This window comes from Astatotilapia calliptera, chromosome 1, assembly GCF_964374335.1.
Source record: "Astatotilapia calliptera chromosome 1, fAstCal68.1, whole genome shotgun sequence".
Lineage (NCBI taxonomy): Eukaryota > Metazoa > Chordata > Actinopteri > Cichliformes > Cichlidae > Astatotilapia > Astatotilapia calliptera.
Window position 1 is genome coordinate 12,319,020 of NC_137422.1, and position 18,644 is coordinate 12,337,663.

An 18,644-nucleotide genomic window follows, 5' to 3' on the forward strand; every position below is an offset into this window, starting at 1 on the left:
ACCTGCTTCATCAGCGCTTGTTTCATATTTTCATGGCTCTTTTGGAGCCTCATGTCTGAACACATGGTAGCAGGTAGCAGCCAAATACTTCAGATCAAGACTCAGTACTTAAGATCATAAGACCCCCAATTAGTCAAATTCCAAACTACTGATCTACCAGTTTTGCTGTGTTTTTAAATGTGAGCAGTCACTGAAGATATTTTTGATATGAGAACTAAAGTAGTTAAATGAAATGCCATTAATGTTTTTTATTTGAAATGCCAGTCACAAATTCTTCACTTAAAAAAAAAAACGAAACATGTATTCCAGCTTTCTGCAATTATATGCATGTACTAGAGATGGACCAATCCGATATTACGTATCGGTATCGGTCCGATACTGACGTATATTACTGGATCGGATATTGGCGAGAAATAAAAATTGTAATCTGATCCATTAAATATCAAAAAAGCACCTCACAAAACTTGCGACATGGCGTAAATCGGTTCATAACCGTAGCACGTCGGAGCAGTGTGGTCACGTGATAGAGCGGCTGTGTGTATTTGTAGCCTCGCTACCAAACTAGCATTTCATCTCTGAGGAAGTGATCCCAGAGAGAAGTAAAGCAAGTGTGTAAGTTCATCTCTGAATGTTTGTAAAGCATTCCAGCGTTAAGCTTAACAACCGATATATGGAGCGACTGCCTCTTCTCTCCCTCTCCAGCTGCTACTTCAATCGTGAAACTGATCAATGATCAGCTGATCGGCTTTTCTGTCGCCAGTCCGTCTCTCTTGTTCGTTCATCGCCCACTTCGCGCCAGAAAGAGGAAACCAGCGGCTGAACAACAGCAGCACGTTTAACCTTGATAAGCTGTTGTTAGAATTTATTTAATATTACTTTCTACACCAGGATCTTTTTCTACGTAGCTGACGCTGGTAACTGTGCAGGGGCGGATCTAGCAAAGTTTAACCAGGGGGGCCAATAGGGCATTAACAGGGAAAAGGGGGGCACAAAGACATACACTTCTTTCTTATTCTCATTTAAAATGTCTAGCTTTTAATAAATAATTATCTGAATCTTACACCCAAAGTTTTAATCTTATGTAAAATATATAGAAGTCCATTACTGTATATAGTAACTGTTAAGTCTAATATACCCTAGTAAGCTATACTACTTTTTCCTTTGGGAAGATACCATCTGTGCAGTCTGCAATTCTGTTGAAGAAAGATGTTGAATCTATTTAATTATTCTTGAAAAAGAATTTATTTCTGTGCATTTTTTTTCACACTGCATCAAATTAAAGTTGATTATGTCGATTAAGCATCATGAGGTGGGGGGTGGTTCCCTATTTTTTTTTTTTTTTTTTTTTTTGCTTGGAGTTTACAACCCTATTAGTTAGGTTGCTTAATATTTCTGCTAAGTACTCTTTAAAATACCAGAATAGGGAGGATAAAGTAGGTTTAAGTTTATTAGATTGATCAGTATTGCTGAACTATGAAATATTTTGGGTGCAGTGTATTTTTACATACAGGTATAACAGAATAGCTTTAGTGTTGTTGTTTATTTAAACTTGAGTATGAACTTATACAAAATGCAGCAAGATATTAAAAAACAGTTTTATTGATTACAAAACACACTATATCGGATTCATATCGGTATCGGCAGATATCCAAATTTATGGTATCGGTATCGGACATAAAAAAGTGGTATCGTGCCATCTCTAGTATGTACGCTGACAAGTGAATTTCGGAAAGCGCTGGAATAACATGTGGCAGCATGTCCAGGAACTGTGATAGAGCCAGATGCTTTGTACACTGGTGCACAGACCAAAGCTTTAGGCTTCCTAATTTACTTTCTGTTGCTATCTTCCCACATACAAATGAGCAGGACATTTTTCTTCTAATTTCAGCAGCCTCTGCACTAATGAGCTTCTGCTCAAACTGGCAGGCCAAAAAGGATTTAAGCTTGGGCTAACTAGTCATGTACAGGCAGTTTTTTTTTTTTCTCTTTTTTTTTTTTTTCTCTCTTCCCCCAAATATTACCACAAAATTAGGAAGGCATTTAACACACAACGGGGCAGCACAATAGCTGAGTGCGGAGCACTGTTGCCTCACAGCGAGAAGTTTTAAATATGTTGGCCTTTCTGCATAGTTTGTTTTTACTCCCCAGGAGTGGGACCCTTCTGGGGCCTCTCGTTTGCTGCAGTTCACCTTACCTTCTTGTGGCAACAGAGTCCCAGATGAACACTGCAAATCAGTGCTGGCTAGTGCACGTTAGAGGGAGGCTTACTGCATCTCTAGAGCTACACATGAAGAAGTGCAGCTGCATAAATAGGCTTGGCTTTACCATTACAGTACAGACATGTCTCCTCTCCTGCTTCTCTGGTGCCTCTATCTACTTTATATCTGTCCCCATGCCTGACTAGCATATTTGCTATTCAGCTCAGCTCTGACAGCCCTGTTAGCAGTGACGGATGTGATGGAGCCTGGCTCTTTCAACGTCATATCTTCAAGTGACTGTATATATCTAATCTATAAGGGACACTGATAGTAGTACCCAGGGAACAGCCTTGTTTGTGTGTGATGGTGTAATTAATTGATGCTGCATGTATGGATGATCATAAATAGACAGTTTGTTGACTAAGGGTTGTTTAATGGACTTTTTTGTGTAGTTTTTTTTGTTGTTATTATTTTTTTTGCGTCATTATCTGCAACCTTGTCTCTCTTTACTTTGCGTACATATACAAGAACCATTCAGAAAAGCAGCTGTAGAGCGCTTTTAGAAGTCAAAAACTCCCCTGATTACCTCTTTACAAGTTCACCTGCAGTTTTGCAACACTGTAAGATTTTTGAACACTTACTAGTCATTATTTTTCTTCAGGGGGTAAGAACTAAGATTTGTGGTATTGCATTAATGTTCATTTTGCTTTCATTCAGTGCTAAAGGGTTAGTGGATAATAATGGCAGTAATTACAAATGGAACAGCTTTCTGCTTCTACCATGGTAAAATTCCTTGTTTATGCTGGATGGTTAGTATCGCCTTTTGACATTTTAATTATCATCAAAACCATGTTTGATTAACATGCTTTTATATAACTCTGCAGACACAAAGTCAACAGCTTTCTCTCCCAGATGTAACTGCACAAGCAGTGTGGGTTTATTTTAAGGTTATAAAATATGGTGGAGATTTTTGGAGCCTTCTGAGACAAAGAAGTGCAAAGTTTGGTTGTTTTTCTAGATTGTGTTGAGGAGGACTTCTGTTGTATATGGAGGAGGGAATGGTTTGATTGTGTGCATACATCTAAGGGGATGAAATGGTATGCAACAGCGCTATAAATAACCACATTCATATGTAGTGACAGCTGCTCTGGAATTGTCAAAGAGCCTCGCCAATGTCCTACAATTAGTACATTTGGTTTTTCCTTTTATGTAAACCTGACTGTTCTAAGATGCCCCCACACACATTCAGACAGTTACCCTGACTGAGTTGGAAAAAGCAAAAACAAGCATACACACGCTTTGATCATTTCAATGAATCTCAATCTAACTTGCACATATACCAGTTTGGCTCATGTCTCGCATTCGCAGTTAAATTAAAAGTAATGTCATCATACATGTCATGTGTTTATACGTAACTTGTCTTGGTGTTAAAATACACAGTGAGAGAAGGAGACATTGTGGAGACACTGCAGATACTCTGCTTCCAGTAGACATTTGGACCATGACAGAAGTGTTATAGCCACACACATGGACATTCTGGGTTACAAACTGAGTTACAACATGAAAGACTTCTGAGCAGTGTCAACAGAACTGGCATGGCCTTGCTGTGCAATCTGTAAAGCTCGAACACTACGTTCCGTAATCCCCATAATTAAAAACCAACAGAATTACTATCTCCCTTATTCAATTTAAATATTTCTGGACCACTATAGGCACATATATCATGTGCGAATGAACTAAAAGAGATTTAAATTGCCTGAAAGCGGCAGAAGAAAATTGAGCAGAAATATCCACGAGCAATTGCATTCAAGGCAGAGAAAGCAGAAGATTGGCAGGACACTGCAGCCTTGACAGGGGTAATAATTTGCTTGGTAAGGCCAGTTAAAGGTAAACCTGCAGGATACGGTAAAGTCAAGGTCAGCTCGAAAGAGACATTTTTTAAAAATCACCTCAGGGCTTTTACTTTGCCTCTGAACAGCTTTTTTCTTCATTGCCACACATGTTCAACCTCGTTGCTGGATGGCTTGCAGTCTCTTGGCATTTCTGTCAAATTCTTTAGCTGTGTGAGCCAATGTGCTTTACATATTAAATCTCACCGACTTGACCGTCTTAACTCTCTCTTCGGTTCTCAAACAACTTTGTTCCCTTAAAATTTAAAAGTGAGATTTTGCATATATTCCTGAAAGAAAGCCCTTTTTATTGGCAACAACCTATTTTTACTGTGACTGAAGGAAAGGCATATTGCAGGAGACGTGTTATTATGCTTAATCTAATCTCCTCCCAAAGCGATGGCAATTCTCTCAATGCAAAAGGGTGCTGTTATTAAATCAACATATTTGTCTTAGAGCGCACCAAGAAGCATGCTGTGCACATTCGTGTCTTTAAAGATTTTCAGAAAGATGTAACTGTTTCTGTAATTATTCAGGCATCTAGTAATCATTTCATTATTTTAATTATTTTTAAACAAACTGTGCTACCAGGCCTTAGATTTATGAATTATTTCACTGTGCTCTGCATTTGTATATTCCTTAAAGTGAGACTATATTACTTGAGTGTGTCTGATGACCTGAAACATTTGGTGTCCCATTTCCCCAATTTTAGTTTCTATTTCTGTCTCTCGCTTTCTCGTCTTTTCAGTCAGAAATCTTGACATTTTAAGGGCAAGACGCTCTGATTGAGGAATAATGATATATGCATATTCAGAACAGAGAGGGGGGAAGAATAACCTCTGCCTCCCTCCTCCCCGAGAGGCTCTTTGTTCTCCTGTCTTTATTTTTTCATCCTGCCATATCTTCTGGAGATTGAGCGATATATACCATCAAAGCCTTTTTGAAACTTCCCACTCTCTCCCAAAATCCTTTTTGATTTCCGACAGCACGAGCTGCTTAATATTCCAAACTAGTCGGTGGCCTTTTCAGAGAACTAACAAGGTTCTGAAGATGCAAGTCTTGTCTTCATGTGAAAGGCAGCTGGGGCACAGCCCTCCTCTTTTACAGAGCTCACACCGAGGTGTCTGTGCTGCGAACAAGTTCAGAGCTGTTCGTCAGATGTACAGAGCCCAGAAGGGAATGTTCTCATGTGATTTGTCTTTATACCACATCTCAGAAATCTACAAAGAGTCTGTAAAATGACCTGAAGACTGTGAGTAAGAGCTTTGCCATCCTACAACTACAGCCTGCATGCTAACTATGGCTGTTCGCTGTGGCATTGTAGGTGCATCTGTCTGTCATCTCTCCCTCTATTTAGACCTGAATTATTTAATAACTGGAAGGTGTTGTTAGCTGCAATCTTGCTCATTTTTTTCCCAAATCAAGATAAATCTGAATATGTCGATTCTAAGTGAGCAGCACTATCTGCAGTGACCTCTCGTGGACACCATAACAGTTCAGTTGTGCTAGATACTGAGATAATGAAGACTTGAGTTGTCTTAATTGCTGCTGCTTAACGTTGTTTGTGTATGTTTATTCTCTCATTCCCTAACATATCGCTGGTATCTAATGGTCCGCTCTTACTGTAAGCAGTGTTTGCCTGCTAGCATGAAAAACGGGGTTCACTACAGTCCTGACAGGCAGCCAGGGTATTTGCTGTGCTTCTAAAAACTTCCCAACTCTTATTTACTTTCATCTTGGCTTCCTAATGCAAGCTTGCTTTTTGCTGCCTCCCACTCTGAGACTTATCCTCTCATCCTGTTTTCTTCAGTTTAGAGTTGGAACGCAAATCAGGAGTGGCTCTCACAGAGTTTTCAAAGTATCTGTTTTGTATGGCTTGCGCAGTGACTCCACCTGCCTCCCCAGAGCCTGCAAGTTCTTGTTGCCTCAACCTTTAACTGTGTCACTCTGACACTGACATTCCCACGACTGAATGCAAAAAGCATCTCAGAGTGTAGGTGTATTTAAAGGGTAAGTACTTCATGACGCTCCAAGGGAAATCTAGAAGTATGGAGTTTTTTTAGGGGGGGGATTCACAAATGGAAAATTGTTTCTGCATGAGAAAAGGGAGAGAGCAAACAGTGGAGAACAGCTGCACCCAATCTGGGAATAAGCTGGTGCAACAAAGCTGCATTTCTTTACAAGCACAAAAAAGGGAGTGACACAGCCCATAAATATATGCAAAGCAGCACTAAATAACACCACATTTTACTATCTATATCCCTAAACACTTGTGACAACCACAACGCATCTCTCAGCATGTGACGAAGGCCTTCTGAAACCCTCTTTGTTTGCTAAATCCAGTATGAAAATTACCCTAATGTTTTGAGAGTTGGGAGAGGTTGGCATGGGACTGGTGCTTTGGGAGAATGCAGCTAACACGGTGGCTAGCATGGGCCTCCAGGATTGTATAGAAAAGCCCTAAAAGTAACGATTTTTGTCTTTTTTTTTGTTGAGGTTTGCTCTATGCAGATTTAGTTATTCATTCATTTATTTATTCATTTTTCAATTTTCACAGCAGCTACAAGTAAAATCATTCTCTTCTGTTATAGCAGACCATATAAGGATGTACACAGTCCTATTTTTCTCAGTTATCTTTTCAAGGAGTGTTTTGTATATAACAGGTTATTGTGTAAATTTGCCTGAAAAGAGAAGCTTTTGACTCCGGTCCAACCAGAGATGAAATCATCTGCAGTATTGCAGAGTGGTTCAGACTATTATTTATTTTTGGGATATAGATTCGTCTCCCAAGCAATTCATTTAGATTATACTATGCAGACTATTTTTATCCAGTGACCTTGGAACCAGCTCATACTGATTTTATTTATTTATTTTTTTTAACTGTGCGTCAGAATACTTCAGACTTGTGTGTGTTTGTGTGTATGTGTGGGCAGAATGGAGTAGATTATTTGTATGATAAGCAATCGCGTTTAATCAGTTCGCTCTCCAGCTCTGCAAGCAGAAATCTCAGCTAATTGAGCGCTTCACTTTGCAGACGCAGAATTCTTGGAAATTGCTCTGGGCATCAGATGGTCAATGATAGCTGGCTTCATGGTGGCATCCGTGGTGCGATCATTCAATGTTTGGCCAGCCATTGACTCCCCAAAGAAAATGAATGTATTTATGAATGCCCAACAGATGGGTCTCCATCTCTCTCTCTTTCTTTTTTTTCTTTTTCACCCTCACAAGTCATGATAGATGGCTGCATGTGTGGTGGCGCCAGCAAATGAGTAGCGACTTGAGTAATTAATGGCCCAATATCATTCTCAGTCAAACTATCATAAAAGAAATATCCTCAGGATAATGTTCAAAATGTATTCACAGGAGACAGCCATAAAGTTGATGTCCGTGATTCATATGCAAGGTGTCAGCCCCTTGCTTAGGAGAGGTCGATTGAATGGGTCAGTATGTAAAGGCTGTTAAAACGGTGTCAGCACAGAGCAAAGCTGGGACATGCTAAACCGCCTTAAAGAGGAGTTGGAGTGCTGCTCAGCTTCCTCTGCTCTTGATTACACATCCTTAAGAGATTATATATATTTTTAGAACTCATACTGATTGAGCGTTTAACTTCTTAGAATTTCAAATATTGGTGTTTCTTGAAAAATATCTGTCCCTCCTTCAGTCTGTTCTCTTACACAGTATAAACTCATTCATCAAGTCCTTCAAAGCCTGTTTTATAAGATCTGTGCATACACAGGATTTCCCCTAGGAAATCGGTCACTAGTGTTAGTATTCAATCACCCCCTGAGCCCAAACAGACAGATCTAGAGTATTTAATCTCTCAGTGTAGTAGTCACCTCACTCAGTTGTTAAATACATGACCTTTACTGTTGATGCAGTGCAACAGATCATTTTCCTTGAAGCTCAGTATCCTTCATATTATGTTTTAATTAATTTCATCTGATATACGTGGATTTTTTTTTCCTCCAGCCAAGCCTTTTTTGCCACAATCATAAACCATCTGAGAAGGACAGATAAGGTTTATACACTCTCAAAACACCACTAAAGGCACCTCTGAGCTCAAGTTTACACTGTGCTTTTGGTTCCATTTGATGCTTGAAACGTGTTTGTTTGTGGGTTTGTTTTATTTTTTATTTTTTAAGAAACTGGTTATCCACTTTGGACAGAAGGGTTGCGGAGAAGAGATGGGGAAACATAATGGCACCTTCACAGTCATCTTGAAGCATTTAGTACAAGCGCGTGTGTGCGGTTGTCCGTGTGGGTTACAGTGCATGTGCACTAGGCCAGCTACAAAGATGCTTATTCAAGCAAAGCAACACTTTATCCAGATGTTCAGAGAGAGGTGTGTAGAATGAAATGCTGGCATGGCTGTTGCAGGATTCGCTCTGGGAAAAATGAGCTGCTCCAGGCTGATGTTTACTCTCATTTCTTACCATCTGCCTGCAGCACACCTGCCTCTAAAAACATCAGTATCCTCATAAAATAGCCAGAGAATATTGATTAAGACTGATGACATTTCTGTCTCCTTTTCACTCAGGCTTGGTAGCAGTATGCTTTCTTTCAAATAAAAGGCCACAAACACGCATGTCCTGTCCTCCTTTAAAGAATCAAGAGTGTCATTGAAATACTTCATTAACGTATTTTCTTTTGTTTCTTAGCCAGGATACATCTTTTATGGCAACTTGTTATAGACCAGCTGTATGAATAGACAGAATTGTGGCAACACAGGTCATCAGCATACTCGACGATGAAAGCTAAAGAGGAAAAAAGCAAAAATATACTTGCTACTAGTTTGAGGGAGTGGTAGCCATCAGATAGTTTTGCTTAAAATGTTCCCGACTGAGTGATCTAGAAGGATCTACGTAGATACCTCAACATCACTGGGACAATTTTACTCTTGTGTAACTGGATACCATTACATTTTAAAATATTGTAATTGTTGTTGATTTGCCAGTTTCAAATTGTTAGTGGCCTTGTCGTTCTGCGTCTGTCACATTGCAGTTGGCCGTGCACTGACAGAATGAAGCTCTGCTGGTTTAATTTCTTCGATATCTAATTTAATTGCTCTGTCAATAAGCACTTTTCATAAAAAAGATCGATATATTCTCTTTGACGTAGCGATTTAGTACCTTCTTTAATTTAATAGCTTGCCACTGCAGCAGCTAGAAATAAACTAGTAAGATTAATTGCAGAGTGAAGTATCCATGTAACTGCATATTTGGACTGATAGATTGGCGTACATTAGTGACCCTGCAATAGCTGCAATTACAAATATGCATCGGTTTTCTTATCGTAATTTATTGTGCATCTGTGTTTGTAGCATTGATTTAAAGTTATAATTTGCCACATTGAGGGAAAAAAAAAAAAAAGATACACTGGCTAATTTTGCTGCTCTGTGAAAAGGTGGTATTGAAAAGCTGCTTAGGAGCAATCAGTCATAATTTACCCCAGGAAGCGTTTAGCCAGTTAAAGGATTTCATTTGAGCGATGTAGAGCCTGCTTAAACCAGTGCACAGGAGGAATTCATTCTTCTCTACTATCAGCTAATGCTAACTGAACCTTTCCCATTCACATGTGAGTATTTTTACCTGTCTGAAGTGGGCTTGTAACCAACAGCTGCCTAGTGCATTTCACTTGGTGCATTTTTTGCTTTCATGTGACCCTCAATAGCAATAACAGATTTTGGGAAATGAATTTCAAAAAAAATGTTTGAGTAACAAGGTCTGCTTATGAGGCTGTGGGGTTTTTTGTGGCTACATTAATGAAAAATGATTAGAATTGAGCTCAGTTCAAATAAAAGCAATTCAGTTATATTAAAAAAAGCAGTACATCCCATGAAATCTGTCAGCTTGCATTTAACATGTAAAAAAGATGTTTTTTGTGGAGTATTTATCTTTTACACACCTACACATACATTGTCCTCATCATGCACGCAAAATAAAAAAATATGAGTTAACCTTTGAGAAACAATAGTGACTTTTCATGTTTTGTGTCTCCTTTGTTGGTGTTACAGATACTGCAGACAGAAAGTACCAGAAGAGCGAGCCGGGACAGGACGCTGGGTGAAGTGTGACAGGATGTTCAGCCAGTTGTTTATCTCTTTCTAAATGAATAGAAGAGGTTAGTATCACTGTCCTTACAGACGTCACCGTCAAGATTTAGAGTGAGACAGTTATATTTGTGGTCCAGGAAGCACGGACGGGGGAGAGATTGTTCTTTAAATGACATTTTGTGTAAATATTTGGTTCATGCACGCTCCTTGACTGTGACAAGTTTTAACATTGTCGATATTAAAAAAAAATAAATAAATAATGAAATTAACCAACACACTTGATGTGCACTAAAACCTCTTCCACATGCAGATTGGTGCTTAACTGCATTACATGGGCAAATTAAATCTGCTCTTATATCCACTGTGAAAAATGGCCTGGTCTCGCTTGTATGATGAAATTATTAGGCATATCTGTTACAAGTCCCTTTAAGTGCTGCATTTCTCTTCTGAAACATTTTTGATAGCATGGGGAAAGACGGAGCTCTTGGAACTAACTGTTCATTTGCTTGCGTAACAGGTAATTGTGCATCTGTGTGAGGATAAAGTGCTGGCCTTGAGATACTGAAACACACCCCCATGCAGCCCTGTTTTAAGTGCTAGATAATCGCACAGCATTTCAATCCACGGCTGATGTTTAAGGCTGTAACTTATATCACATTGTAGTGCTGCGTAAGATGTTTTTGTATGCTTTTGAACTTTAAACCAGTTATGCAGTGTTTCTCTTTAGAGATTGAATTATTCTCTTTGGCCCTTATTTTTGGTGAAATCTTAAAAGTGTTACTCTTTAGAGTAACACTAAATAAATAATTGATTCAGTACATGGTGTCCATTTAAATCAGTTATTTAAGGAAGTACTGAGAGACCTACATGAAACACTTACATGAAGAACATCTTGTAATATAGTTGCACATATTCTCACAGCCACATGCTAACATGTCATTAGCATGGAAGTATTCTATGAGTGAAGGCACGAAGTTCGACAAAGTAAACGGCACGTGAACACCACAAAACAGTTCACAACAACAAATCTGTCCAGACGGTTAAATCACCCTCACCCAGCTAAAGCCAACTAAAAAAGGCAAAGTGGGCAACGCTAAAGCTAGCCAGCAGCCTCGGTATGAGCAAGGAATCAAAGTGGTTACAAGGGAAATAATGGAGATGAGTAAAAAAAGGCAAAGGGTCGGTGTCTTGTTATCTGGTGTTATAGTTATAAACATGCTGGAAGGTTATGTGAGTAACACACATTTGTGTAATTACATACATTTCTTGCACCTGCTTTTGCTTGGTAAGCTAAAATATGTTATATGATATTTTAGGGCTGGGCGGTATAATTTGAAGCATCTGCTGTAATGATCTATATTGCGATATATTCTTTTCTTCTGTATATAGATAGAGTATAGAATGCCATTTTAAGAACATTTATTGTGCAAACGTTTTTTTTGTTTGTTTGTTTTTTAATTATAAAACTTTTAAAATGATTTTTAAGATGTAATAGATCTTTTTTCAAACAATGTAACACAAAATTCTTAAATAACAAATAAAAATGAAGATAAATGCGCAAAAATCTTTGAATAAAAAATACATGTAGAATATCAGTAGAACACTAAATTCTAAGTTGTTTAAAATAAAATGTGCCTTTGGAAAAGATCAGTCTGCCGGTGTGTAGGGCCACCTTTTTTTCTTTCCACTTGACTGACTGGGCGTTTGAGGAGAGCGCAGTTTTTGGCTTTTCTCATATTCCAGAACGTGCTTCGTCTCTTCACTATTACTGTCACCCGGCATAATTTGCAGATGATATTTTTCTGCTTAACATCAAACTGCTTAAACCCAAACCCATGTGCATGTGACCGACGTTCTTCTTCACGGGCACCTCCTCCTCCTCCCCACGTGTAAGCTCCATGCTTGCAGCGATTGCGATGATTTTGACCAGGCACAGCTTGATAGCAGCGGTATAGTAAAAATCTCTACCGTTGGCCAAATTCATATCATTTCTACTCTATACCGTTTATACCACCCAATTCTATGATATTTGTGCCTTTTTCCAGGAGCAGAGCGCTTTATATTTGTTTCAACAAGAGCCAATCCTGTTAATTACAGCAGTTTTAGGGAATATTTAAAGTTTAATTTATTGTTTTGTTATTATTAATAATATTGTTATGAAAATAAAATGTTGCATTGAAGAAAAGTAGTAGTTATAAATAGGGATGGGTACCGGTTCTGACATAAATGGTAGTAACCAGACCGAAAAGCAGCGCACATTTCGGTGCTTTATTTCGGTGCTTTTTTTTCCTGAGCTGTGATACACTTTAGATTCTAGCCAATCATTTTACGTTTCCGAGGATAGTAGGCGGGGCCAGGTACATACGTTCTGTTAGAGCAGAGCTACAGATTAAAAATGTCCAAGGCGAAGCGGTCAAAAGTCTGGCTGTACTTCATAGCAAAATATGCAAACTCAGCAGCCTGCAACAAGTGCTTTAAGCTGATACTGTGATACTGTCAAAGGAGGTAACACCTCAAATCCGATGAAACACCTGGCGACGCATAGCGTTTTTTTTAAAAGCCCAGAAATGCGCCGTATTTGATAGCTTGCTGCGAGACCTCTACTGCGGGTGGGTTGCCTGTTATGCAACATCCCCCAAAAACACGAAGAGGACAGTCCTGGCCCCTAGCCCTGCCAGTGTAGCAGAAATGATGACGGATGATGGCAGCAGCAGCCGTTCTTCTCTGCATGAGTAGCTAATTTACGTTGAGTAGGCTAACCACGTTATTACATTAATGCATGTAAGGTGAACTAGCAAACATCATCATAGCTACATGCGGCTGTCCTCTTGTTTGATGGCAGATACTCCCTTCACCCTGGCTAAAAAGGCTAAAATGACCAAAGAAAAAGTGGAAAACAGTTAAACATGAGAGGTTTAGGACAAAGTTTGTGTTTTTTCCATTGTTTAAGCACTGCTTCCAGCCAAGAGTGATACCATATATGCCCCATAGCTGCAGAAAAGGCTAACATTGTTATATTTTTACAAAAAACAGCTGAACATGAGAGGTTTTTGGACCAATTTTGTGTTCTCCATTCTTTAAGCACCGGTTTGAGCACCGTTTGAGCACCGGCACCGTTTCAAAAGTAACGATTTGGCACCGGTATCGGATAAAACCTAAACGATACCCATCCCTAGTTATAAATCAGTAACAGAACAGAAGAGAAAAAGTAAAACAGAAGTAGATTTTTTTGTTTTTGTGTGCTGGTAATTATAGTTCTGAGAAAAGAAAATGACAGTTGGCGATCAGCAGGTCACACTTCAATCAGTGCATCTCTTCTTAATATAAGACATACAATGCCATTTCTGCCCATCACTGCTGTCAAGTTATTTGTTCCTCGAAGAAGAAGACCATTAAATAACAGGATAAAATTACAGAAATAAATGATTTATTTATTTTTTTAAATGCTGGCGATGATTTATTTTTTACTTTGAGTTGAAATTACTTGACCCCAATAATCTGCTACAACTGTACACCATAGGTTAGACTTCATTCCCTTATTTTAGATCCCTTTGCTTCTCTGTGTTTAGTAAACCTGCATTTGTTTCTATGGTATTGTAGCACCAGGCATGACCCTGTATTTTTCTCGTCTCCCCTCCATTTGATTAAGAGTTGGCTAAAAATCTCAGCAGACCTTAGTTATAAGCTTTTTAGTAATGACCTGCTTAATCCGCCAAGCAGAGATTAAACACACAGGCACATTAACTTCAAAGCAGTGCACTCACTTTTCCGCTGCCTCCAAACAAAACGGAATAATTTTGCGTGATGAGGGTTTCAAGGTTTCTCATGTCTGTTTAGAACTGATAGCTGCTATCTACTATTACTGAGTATTTGAAGCGACAGTGATAGGCATACCTTTTCTGGACAGATATTGATATAGGTTTAGGTGAAATGAAGTGTTGTACTCAAGTGACTTCATACTTCTACTTCCTTAACCTCCTAAGAGCCGAACTCTTCCACAGCATGCATTTTAAATTTCTCTTTGATATTTGGACAATATTGGGGCCAGATGAATGTAAAAACAAAGAATTACCAGATTTTTTTTTCACCTTATTTTTGTTTTTAATAAAAATAAGAGCCACATATGAGGATATTCATTTAAAATTTTGATAGAACAGCAGCAGTATAATGTCCTCGTAAGTGGATATCAGGTCCTTGTAGAGCAAAATTGAGTATTTTGGTCTAAATAACCCAAAATGTGATGTCCACATATATGGACGCCAGGTCCTAGGAGGTTAAATATTGTTATTCTTGGTAACGAAAAAAAAATACTCTCTTTAAATCAAGCTGTAGACTGTATGTAAAGATGAGTCTGAGCTTGAGGCTTGAGGATTTCACCAACCGTCTGGGGTCACCATGAAAGCTACCCGGGTATTCTCACGTGGATGCAGTCTGACATAACAAAGACTTTGCACTAGGGAGTTGGCATGTTAAAGGCTGTTTAATGTCTGATCCGACTAAGTCAGTCATTTGGATTGTCTCATGCCCCTTTACGTTTGTGGTAGCATGATGAGTGCTTTGACCTTGTATAAGTTTAATAGGGGTGGGGGAAAAAATTGATACTGTGTAGTATCGTGATATTTTGTTTGCTAATAATGTATCGATACAGGGACAGCAGAAATCGATATTTTGTTACAAAAAAGGTTTTTGTGCTCAGAGCATGTTGATCCTTTTTTCTGAGGAAGAATCCTGACATTCCTTCACTGTCCAAATGTGTTTAACTTTTTTTTGGCAGCAATAAACATGACAGTTTACTTATTTTACTTTAAGACATGTTTTATTTTAATTTTAAAACTTTTTTTTATTTAATGTAAATTTATATTTTGTTTTAATTTACTTTCAAATTCTTCAGTTGCTGAATGGGCTGCATAGTTTTCATAAATTGCATAGTTCAGAATAGCTATAATTGTACCAGATGGTTGCATTCAGTTAAGTTGGACTAGACTGTAAAACAAACCGTTCAGTTTGTCAACAATAAAACTGACTGAAATGAGAGAAAGACTGAGTGCGAGACTTTGATATTAGATAAAATGAATATTGATAAAGTTTAACTTTATGTACAGAATCTGAATATTGCAAAATATTTTTTTTAAAATTGCAATAATATCGTATCGTGCGTTAAGTATTGTGATAATATCGTATCGTGGGGTGTATGGTGATTCCCACCTCTAAAGTTTAACCTGTCTTAAATATACAATTGATTACATTGCTGAGAGAGTATTTACATATCTTGATGACAGATTGTTTTATGTTTGCATGCAAAATCAATTATACATTATAATATTCTGAGGATTATAGGAGTATAGACTGTGCCTCATATAACGGGTGATACACGCAGTTCTGCTGCATGCTCAGCGGTTCATGGATAAAGATGTAAGTTGTTTATTTTTCCTGTCAGTTGTTGCCTTGAATTGTTCTGTTGCCTACGCTATCATAATCAGGCTTAAAAACACATCCAGAGTGTACACACACACATACACAAACTCCATCACATCTCTGCAGGAGCTAACATGCCTCAGAGCTTCAGCATAAGCTGATAATTTACAGGCAGTCTCAAACCCCTGCCTTACTTTACCCCTGGAGGAAGGCTGTGAAATGCCAGGAGTTTAGTTGAGGCTACAAAAACCTGCACCTCACGCATTCTGGGCTTCTGCTCCAACAGCTCCCCAAGGATATCTCATGAGCACTCAAGCTTTTATTGCTGTGATGACTGCTTGTGACTGTTACCCCTGGAGCTGGAGAAGAAAAACAACTCCATTCACCCATCTGTAAGCCCAACGCCACAACAGTTTTCACTCGGTATAAATGTTGTACATTCTGCACTGGAGACCTGGACCGAGATTTGTAGTTAGTTTAAATTGAAGTCCCCATTCAAGAGATGTGATTTTTATGGGGATTTTTAAGGTAGATTTTCAAGCCTCTGATCTGCATTAGCAGCAAAGAATCTGTGTGTTGTTAGACATACGAGTGCCCTGTGACCCCAGGGACTCATGACTGTGAATTTGCTAGACCTGTGTGTTTGTGAAGCAGATGTTTTCTCAGCCGACTACAGTGACGACTGTCAGCAGTATCATTTAGGAGTTTTCAGTTGGGTGTAAAGTCAGATGTGATTTACCAGCAGCTTTTTGATTTTACATGTAGTTGCATATACAGTGGCTTTTTATAATATTCTGGTAATTAACAATAACAACTGAATAATATTAATTATACCTGTCAACGTGTGGGTTGTCAGTCTTTGACTCTGTTTGAAAAAAAAATAGGAAAGAGTGAAAAAACACCAGTAGCCAATGATTGTATCAGAGACTTCTGTAAGGTTTCTTGAGGTTTTGTGGCACCAACAGAAAACTCCAATCTTTGCAAGTTAAAAAATAAGTGCCAATGCCTGACACTGGAAAAAGCCGGCGTGTTTGACACATCTGTCAGAAAAAGACGAAAAGGATTCAGTTAATTATATTCTTGCACTCAAGTGCAGAGAGTTGCATCTGTGCAGATTCACTGCTCAGTCTCTACCACACGTTTGCTCACATTTGTATTGCAGGGGGCTGTCGGTACATTAATTGGGTGCTGTGTTTGTGATTCCAGCATTCTTCTAGTCATGTCGAGTGAAGGGAAAATTACTTTGTAAAACTACAGGTTTTGTTCTTGGTCTTGTTGGAATGAAGGATACAGATTGACATGAGAGTTGATGTGGGCAAAAATACAAAACATAATTTCAAAAACAATTTACTGTTGTAAGTTCCTAGTGCCATCGTATTATACTATAGAATATAGAAGAAAAGCCTTCACCTGTACCTACAGTCGCTTCTCATTTTCCATAACCAGAACACTGGGATCCTGTAAGCTGAAAAGCTGCTTTTGTTTTGCAGTGGCTTTCTCCCTAATCTGTCAGGCATGGAAGACTTTTATCCTCCAACAGGATTGTCTTTCACCTGCTGTCCAGCTATATGTGCCTGTTGTAAAGATATGTTTTAGTGTCGTGTACAGTGTAGTTTTCTTCCAGATCACAGCGGTACTGTCACCCAAGGGAGTGCATCTATGCAAAACCTCCGGAGCTTATCTGATAACCAGTGGATTACACAGATGTGTATCGTATAAACAAGTCCTCAGAACGGCTTTTGCTGATCTTCCACCTCCATGCCCTCCACTAAGTAACAAATGTGGATTTCTTAACCGTTTAATCTTAATATCTTTAAGGTAATGCTTAAATAAATAAACTCCATCAAATCGAATCACTGGAGTTCATAGTGCTGAATTCACTCAGCTGTCCCCCGTCAATACCATACAACTACTGCCTGTTCTGCTGTGTCATAGCAGCCATTCATTTACATTAATTCATATGGAAGACATAAACACAAGTCTTTTCAATGATAATTAAAAAAAACACTGCTGTCTTTTGTTTATTTGTTTTTTCTGATGAAAACAGATTGCTGATAGATAGAAGTGAATTTGGGTCAAAATACACCAGAGACAACGCAGCTAGTGTCTGCATAACGAAGTGTTGTTTTTGTCTTGTAATTAACATAGCGGCAGAGATGATTTGCAAAGAAGTTCATTTGTGGAAACGGAGTCGAGGGAACAATAAATCAAACTAATTTTTTTTGTGTCAACTTGGTTTACATACTGTAATACAGACAGTTCACATTTTTCATTTGGACGGTGTTTTCCAATAAATATAACGCTTCTTCTGACTAAGTGGGGATTCGGACAAAAAGCAGTCCTGTGTTCTGACACAAAGTAACAGATTCTTTGTTTAAAGATTAACTAGAAAAGCAAAAGGTAAACATTTGGTCTGTAAATTATGCGCTCATTTTATATTTCTGCCGTGATCATGACAAAAGAAAAATCATGGTGACAACAGAGAAAACATATGGGCGTGGCTTACATAAGGTGTTTTGATGTGCTCAGGTAAGCGCATGCTTCAGAAGGTGCCCTGTTTCACCTGTTGTGAAAAGACAGATGCCCATTCTTAAAAACTGTTAACTTTCTGATTTAAACATGCTTGATGTTGCAAGTGCTACACCACTCTTTCACTGATAAAATTTCAACACTGTCTCATTTTTCTGCTTATATTTATTGCCAAGAATTTGATGGAAATTAAGTTTTACATTCTAAGGAGGGCATGCTTTCCAGTTTCTTAGAATAAACAGTTTTTAAGTCTCTCGGTTTTCTCCATCTCTGCTGTTATTTACAGTTTTTAGGGGTATTTTGGCTTTCTACAGCTAGTCCCAACCTTACAGAAACGTTGCAAATGCTTATTTGGGTGTAAGACGTGGCAGAGTGCGAAATCTCCTCAGACAGAACATTCATGGTTTGTGATCCGTAAACAAACCGCATCTTGTAATTTGCTCACCCGTGACATTAACCTCTCTTCCAGTGTGCCTACTGTTCTAGCGTGAAGATGTAAATTACGTTTGAGAAATGGGACATGCCTTTAGGTAAACCAAGTGAGCAAGAGGTTTTAGGATA

The 18,644-nt window shown here is 38.6% G+C and overlaps 1 protein-coding gene across 1 annotated transcript in view; it reads left to right on the forward strand.

The window, feature by feature from the left end:
- glceb (glucuronic acid epimerase b) overlaps positions 1 to 18,644 on the forward strand; it is a 55,938-nt gene that overhangs the window by 13,875 nt on the left and 23,419 nt on the right. Inside the window, exon 2 of the mRNA XM_026162849.2 lies at positions 10,101 to 10,207. The gene's annotated coding sequence lies outside the window, so the exon portion shown is untranslated. The remainder of the gene's footprint in view (positions 1 to 10,100; positions 10,208 to 18,644) is intronic.